Consider the following 8,312-nt stretch of genomic DNA (forward strand, 5'->3'; position numbering starts at 1 on the left):
TGACAACTCCACTTTTCAAGTCCCTGGGCTGATTCATCCTGTGTCTGAAGAGCAAGCAGGCAAATAATTGTGTAAAAGTAGAATGCCTTCTTAACCCTCCTAAATACTGAATGACTGTGGAATCAGATCTTTGGCATAACATTATAACTTCAGCTTTTATCTTGGACATAATGATCATTTTTCTGCTTAGGCTCTAATGTTTTATGCTATCCTTTAGAAATATTGATGTCTAAAACAAAATGTGATTGTTCTGAAATTGCAAAAATTACATATAAGGAATGTTTCTTTAATTCAAGATTCCACTCATGTTGGTAGAGCATGCTCTCCTAAAAGCAGGGATTGTCTTTGATTTCTAAATGTGGAGAGGGTAAGATGCTCTCTACTGGAATATGTAAGGATAAAGGTTCCTTGTTACAGGTCAGTATTTTCATTTATTTAACACAGGCTTCCATTGCCAAAAAATGGCTTATTTTAGAAGGAGAGGATTTCCAAATTATTTATTACTGCTGTATGGGCCATTTTCTGTGTCCCACACCTACAGCTAAGCAAATAGAAAGCTAACTGTAAACACGTTGCACTGATTTCTGACAATAATGATGTCCATAGCAATCCTGTGGCCACTAAACAATCCCACCGGCCATAATGAAATCTAGATTCTGTGCTAGATTCTGAGCCCTGACGAACACTTATCAAAGCAGGACTAGAAGAAAAAAATGCACTGTTTTCCACTTTTCTGAAACAGTGTTAACATTAGGCTTAGCTATAGCAAAACCAGAAAAACATAATAGATAGCTAATGAAAGAAAAGCACCAATGTGAACTGTGAAGGAATTCTATCCCTAGTAAACTTCAGTAACAACATTTAGGTACAGACACTGAGGTGACCACAATAAGGTGACTCCAATGGCAGAGACTGGATGGACAAGAGAGCACATTGGAAACATTCCCAGCTCCCTGTTCCCTGTGAAGTCCAAACCTATCTTACAGCAAGATACCTGGGTAGAGAGCTGTTAGCATAACCCAGGTCTACTCAAATTATTTGGTCTGAAGAATCTTTGGAAAAAATATCATGTAAATATTAGTTCAAATTTGAATAGGAATATCAGTTTGACTGGATCTATAACCGCTTATATTTATTTGACTTTTTTTCTCATCTAAATATAGCTTTCCACTAAAGCCAAAATGTTCCATAAAAATGTTTCAGATTTAATGATGTTTACAATGGGAATGTTCTAAATATCCTGGCTTGTCAATTTAGTAATTTCCTAATGAGAGAGTGAAACAAAGGATTGGAAAGAGAAATGCACACAAACAAAAAAAAAAAATTGTTTGATCCCAAAACAGATGTATGCAATTTTATTACATAAAAGTGCTCCAAAGAGTTTTGTTTTATTTTCAGTGTGAAACAAAAAGACATCTCAAACCATACATATTTTCACAGATTGGGAAATAACACATTGCCCTTAGGTTCATTCAAGGTATGACATTTTCTGTTTGCTTCCTGAAAGCAATACAATAGTTCTGTAATAAGGAATACTTACAAAAATATTTTTCAGCTCTAATTCATTAGTAGTTCCAAAAGCAAGTTTCAGTTGACTGTAACTTTTATATCTACAATTTTTTCATATGTTGTGTTGACCTACATAAATCAGCTCTTCAGTGAAAAGAAGCAGTAATTACAAACATAGCAAACCAGTACCATATTTACAGATGACACTCCAGATTATATTAATTTGCTTTGCGAATAATGTCAGTTATTCTGAATGTATTTGTATGATGTACCAGTTGTATTGCCTGCGAACATATTTTAATTTCACAGTAAAATATAAATTCTGAATTTTCCATTGCTGGATAAGAAGATGGGGCTGAAAGGATCCATAAGGCTGCCCTATAGCCACAGGCATTAAATAGATGCAACAGTTATACAAAATTGCCTTGGTCAACCCAAGTTTCCTGAAATTCAGGAAATCATGCTTGCTCTTCCTACCTCCAAGGAATCCAGTGTGAATGGATGTATATTCTGTGACCATGGTTCTCAAAAAAACAAACAAACAACAAATAATCACTTCCTTAATCATGGTATTAACTTAATTTAGGATTTAGTCAAAAGCTAGAATTAAGGTGTATCAGAGGATGAGAACAAATGTGACGGGTTCTTGAAATTATAATTGCAATATATTGAATAAAACTGTCAGATAATCCATAGAACACTATAATATTATTCATTACAAAAGGAGATTAAAATAACCTCTTAGTGGTTCTTCTAATCAGATCTGGGGGAAAACAATCTTCCTAGTTGAAATTTGGCAGCTGGTTTTACCTCAAAGCCATGATCATGACATGTTAACTTCTGAAAATTAACTGGTACTCTGCTCAGATTTTCAGCCAAGGCAAGCTGGCATAATGTAGACTTATCTATCCTGAAAATAGGAGCACTAATTCACCTAGGTTACTTAAAGAATTAATAAAATGTAGATTACAAATTGTCAAAACTCACAACAAACAGGAGGGTCTATAGATTGAGGATTACCCACTGAAGTGATTTACAAATAATTTTGAAGTGTAACAGTAGTAAAGAATTTTGTAGCCTGTTTGCAAACAATTGAGGAACAGAAAAAAACAAAATCTGACCAATGATTCATTCTGTGTCAATCAGTTCACTTCAGCTGACACTACACTGGAGACATTCTACATAAGCTTTTCAAACAGCACTGATGTAAAGCATGCGCAAACAAATAATGGAAGGCCTTTTGTTGTCCTCATAGTTTCTTTTTATTTTTACTTTCACAATCATGTAGAAACCCTTTGGGTCATCCACTTTGTTTACAATGTGATATCTCACCTATAAAATATCTGCGAAGTGCAATATCTGTTAAATTTTAGTCAAAAATCACTTCCTTTCAAAGTGGTCACTGTTAAAATAGCTTATAAAAAAATTGCAAAAAGACTTATTCTACTGATGTTCTGTCACATATTTTAGAGTTATTTTCTGAAAAAAATCTCAATATTTTCAAATAATTTTTGATCTAATTACAAATGGCTATGAAATCTAGGAATAAAACAGCACTGGTATTATTTATATTTCTACAGAAAGGAAAGATAATATCCAGGACTGGCTTTTAAAACTATTAATGAGCCCTGGCAATGCGAGAAAGAGATGGATTAGGTAGATGTAATGAGATATGATTAAAGGGTGTAGGCACTGAAGGGTGTTGGAGAAATTCTTTTCAGAGGGAGTATAATTAGTGTCTGATAAAAGTACTTAGTAGATAAGATTTTTGAAGAAGAAAGGTTAAGATAAACACATACCATATGACAAACCTGTTTAATTTTTTTCCTTTGGTTCTTGCATAGTCAATAAATTGTTGAAGTTTTATACATAAATAACATTTGTTGAATAGCTGATGAAACCCCACAAGACAATTAAAAGGGTTTTAATTGCAAAGGACAGAAAACAAAGAAAATGTCCTATTACATTTCCTTTTTGCTTTTCTCTTTTGAGAAGAGTTGATTTATGCAACTTAGATAATAACATGCAACCTTTTCCTGAAATTAAGCAAACAAATGGACTTCTTAAAAAGCAAGATTTCTAGAAGTTGCTTAGCAACTTTCAAATCACTTTTTATTAAATTGGAAGCTTCTTCTCCTAGTTTAGTGTCTAAAATACGCAGCAGCCTAAAGCAGACCATCCCAGCCAGCTTTATACAAGTCCTAGGCAGAGATGCTTCTTTGTCCATTTAGCCAATAGTATTGTGCACATGTGAAAATAACTCTTAGAGTGAGACACCAGGCCGTCCGTTTTTTACTTCTAGGTCTGAACCTTCAACCTACAACTGGAGTTTGGATTTTGGATGACAAATACCAGTCCAAGTTAGAGCACTCATAGATAAATTGCAGATAAATATATTAGATACTTACAGATCCAGAAGAGAAGTTCACCATGTGAACTGACCATGCAAAACTTGAAAACCTGAAATAAAAACAAATGCTGTGCCCTGCACATCTGGGGATTGCTCAGTAAAGGAGAGCTACCATGTCATGGTCTCTGGTCCCTATTTACAAGACCAGCAATGGTGAATTCCCTCTGTTGCCTTGTTTTTAAGACACACTATCTTTTCTACAGTAATTCATCACAGCAGAAAATTGTTTAGGACTTAATAGAATCATAGAATGATTTGGGTTCAAAGAGGTCCTAATCTCATTCAGTCTGAAGCCATTTCCCCTTGTCCTGTCACTACATGCTTACATAAAAACTCCCCCTCCAGTTTTCTTGTAGGCTCCCTTCAGGTACTGGAAATCTACAATTAGGTCACCCTGAACCTTTCTCTTCTCCAGGCTTAAAAAAAACAAGTTCTCTCAGCCTTTCCACATCGGATAGGTGCCCATCCCTCTAATCACCTTGCTGTGAACCTGCTCTCAAAGGTCAATGTGTTTCCTGGACTGGGGACTCCAGAGATGGATACAGTACTCAAGTTGAGGTCTCACCAAAGCAGGGTAGAGGGGCAGTATCACTTCCCTCAACCTTCACATTCTGCTTTAGAAGATTTGAAATGGTTGGCTTTCTAGGCTGCAACATTCTGCAGTATTCTGGACATAAAGTATTTCAATTGTCCTTTCCTAATCATGCCTTCAAGAAGAAAAACATTGATAAAATTAAACATTGGAAACTCTAGCCTGACACGTGGCTTCTGAAATAGCTCTGAAAGCTAATTCAAGCCCATGTTCCAAGAGAATTGGCCTCAACATGGCTGCTTCTTCACACACAGTCCCAGAGCAGAAGAACTTACTTTGCAGTAGCAGAGCAGAAAAGCAAAACTGCAAGCCTGAGATTGGGCTTGGCGTGGAGCCCACATGCTGATAGCATGGGCTTTACTTCAGTGCAGAGTAGTAAATCAGGATCATCTTCCTCATCCTCAAAAAATATATGTCTTAAAGAACTGCCACACACCAGGAGCAGATTTTCTTCCTCTTTCTGTGTACAGGAGTGTCATAGATTCTTACATCAGACTTCCTGTTCCACAGTGCGCGTGTGGAAATCAAGTCTCTACATGACATGGAGAGTGGTCCCACTTATGGAAAAATACTCAGTTATACAGAACATTCTCTAAATCATTGGCCAAGTTATTGAAGTGTACTTTTTAATCAGTACATAGGACCAGTTCCCACCAGGCACATAATATACCCAGACAATATCTGAAATTCCTACAAGGCGCTGAGTTCAAGTATCTTGCAAAAACTGCCCCAGAAGACTTACTGTTATCAATGAGCAAATAACCAAAACAAATTATAGAATTGGATAGAAGTTCCCATCCCTAATAAATAAAACCCAAATACATACATCCAGACTTGAGGATTATTTTCATGAAGATTGGTATGAGCAAAGAGAACAGTGTTTTTCGTGATATTTCAATACTAGATCAACATCTTAAAAAGAAAAAAAATAGATTGTCTCGTGACTTCAGTAATTTATGCAGTTCCTTCTAGTTCATTACTAATTAATTAATTAATTGTGAGATTTTCAGCTCCTCCAAACTTCAGGCAGGTTTTCAATAGGAGTGAATGAATTTTAGGTGCCAGAAGGAAGTTTCAAAGTCATTCCCTATCAATAGACCTAAAGGAAGATTGAAAAACTACTTTTCTTGGCAGTACTCTGTTATTTCTGAAGTGTAATGATAACACTGTAAATCAACATTGTTCAGCATCATCAACATTGGTTTTGATACTTCTTTTTCAGGTCCAGCTCCACCAATAAATCTGAAATATTTGATTTTTTTAAATGAGCATACCAAGATAGTATATAACTTGGCTTATGTTTTTGTGAAAGTATCAATTCTAAAAATTTACAGAAGAAAGATCTACAGAAGAAGTTCATCTATTTTCTTTCAATGAAAGGACATTGCTCAGATTACATTAATCTCTGGGGTTTTTTGCAAACTTGGCACTGAATGATTAGATCCATGGGGCTTCCAACATTTACATAAATAATCTCAAAAATCTTTTCCACCTGTTTCCATCAATCAGGAACATTTCAAGTACATTTAAAACTTTTTTTTTTTACAGCTTTTATTGTTAGTCTGCTTCTTGCAGTGATATTTCTGGGTCAACAGGCAAGGAGGCAAAGATTCAATGGACTCTGGCAGAACAGGAGTGAAAATGGAAATGTCAGGAATTCTATTGTGTTGTAGGAAGAGAGAGAGGTGGTTCTTCAGAGGGAATAAGGCAGGTAGGTCTCACACAGGCTTGCTTGTACACACCTGCTTATACAAGTCCTGATGCCCAAGTTTCTTCCTGTAAACCAACAACACTATGTCATAGTTTCAATGGGGATCATGGTGGAATTTTACAGAGAAAGTCTGGATATCCTCAGGATCTACAAGAAAACAAGTCAGGGAGCACTTTTCTGCTTTCCTTGTGGGGGCATGTGTCAAAAAACTCTTAGAGACATTAACAAAGATGGGTTCATGTGCTGCAAAACAGACTGACCAGACACCCAAAGACCTACACTACTTTCTCTTGTCACCTTTTAGGGTACTGCAAGCTGTGGTCTGTTCTGTTTTTGGGGTAAGAATCATGTAGGCTGGAAATCAGTAGTACCATTCTGTTCTGCAAAATGCTTCAACTTGCTTTCTTTCACTGCTGTTAGACTTTCTTTCTTCTTCCTTCTATCTTTATTTCCTTGATAGAGTCTCAGTGTTGCTGTTGCTGCTGTTCTGCTTGAATCAGGAACAAAAACTTGTGACTTTTCTAGCTCTCCCCTTTTTTTACAGTTTCTGCACCACTCAGAGTGATGGCACAGAGTCCAAAGTCACAATTCTGGGCTTTCCATAGATGAATCTTGAAGATGCAAACACACCACGAAGAGAAAAAAAGGAGTTTGCCTGTAGGTACTCTGAACTTCTCACTGAGTTCATTTGAGCTGACAGGAACAGGACGCTATGTTTGAGTGACAGCATTTACCCTAAATGCAAGTCAGTGTAGAGGAGAGGAGCAAGAGAAACATTATGAAAATCTTTACTAAAGATGAGAAAATATATCCTCTTTGGAAAGAAAACTGTGGAATAAGCCCTGCTGGTCATAAATATTTTAGGTGTTCCTGCAGAGAACTGAAACCTATCATTGATTCTATTTTTATTAACCACAGAGATTATGACTGATATTTTCTGCTTGTGTGTTTTGATGTTCCCTACAATTGTACTACACTGATTCATTATTTTTTTAAATGTTAACATAAAGAGGCTCACTTTTACTGCATTCTCACTTGCTTTGGGATTTGGTTTGTGCTTGGTTTTCTTGGTTTGGGATTTGGGGTGTGGGTTTTGGGCTTTGGGTTTTTTTCCAATTACAATCAAATGCAAACTACTTCTAGGTGAAGTAGGGTTATCCTCGTCCCCTCTCCCCAAGTTAGAAAGTGGCTCTTTGGAGTATCACTCTCCTTTAGGAAGATCTCTGCAATCTCTTGAAGATTAGGGACACGTATGCAGGAAGAAAGTTGGCAGGGTTTAGATCAAAATTGAGGATTGGCGAGGGACAGGGGAGTGGGGAGAAAAAGAAATCACTGAGATGATCTCAGAGACTGCAAGGCATCCAGTGCCTTCTCTCTTAGGGCAATGTGTACTTTTTTCCTACTACTTGCAAGGAGTTTAAATAACTATTTGAAAAATAAGGAAAATTGTTATTCCCATAAGGCCTAAGCAATACTGAGCTGAAGCGTTAGGAAAATATTGCTCCCTTTTCACCTCTCAGACGACCAGAAAATTCTTTGCATTTTCTGTTTCAGAAAACCCTAAAAATAATGGATAGTTCCTTTCAGAAATTGCCAGTAACACACCATTCTTCCTCGGTTTTCAGAGCTCACAGTAGTGGCTGGATAGATGAGGCCATCACGAGCTGGAGACATCATCAGCACAGAACACTCTGCTATTTATTTAGACTCTGAAAAAAAACCTTCTTGCTTATTTTCCTAAAATAATTAAAATGCATCACTTAAGTTCCGATATGCTAAAAAAAAAAGAAAGGAAAAAGAAAAAAAAAAGGCGTGGGAGCATAAATGTTTTGGCTCTGAGCTGACAGTAAATATATCTTCACATCATGTTTTTATTTTACCGTTTCCAATGCATCTATCCTTCCTAGCCCCTTCCCCTCCCCCATTAATTTCTGAAGTGTCTGAGAGCTCTGAGCTCACAGCATTCTCTCTCTCCCCTCTTTACGGCGGGAGATCAGATGTATTACCTTCCCTTCTCGCACGCCTGATGCCGGGATGGAGGAGCGGGTCCAGCGGGTGCGGGGGCCCGGCCCGCAGCCCAGGGGGCCCCG

This window comes from Geospiza fortis, unplaced genomic scaffold, assembly GCF_000277835.1.
Source record: "Geospiza fortis unplaced genomic scaffold, GeoFor_1.0 scaffold54, whole genome shotgun sequence".
In the NCBI taxonomy this organism is placed as follows: domain Eukaryota; kingdom Metazoa; phylum Chordata; class Aves; order Passeriformes; family Thraupidae; genus Geospiza; species Geospiza fortis.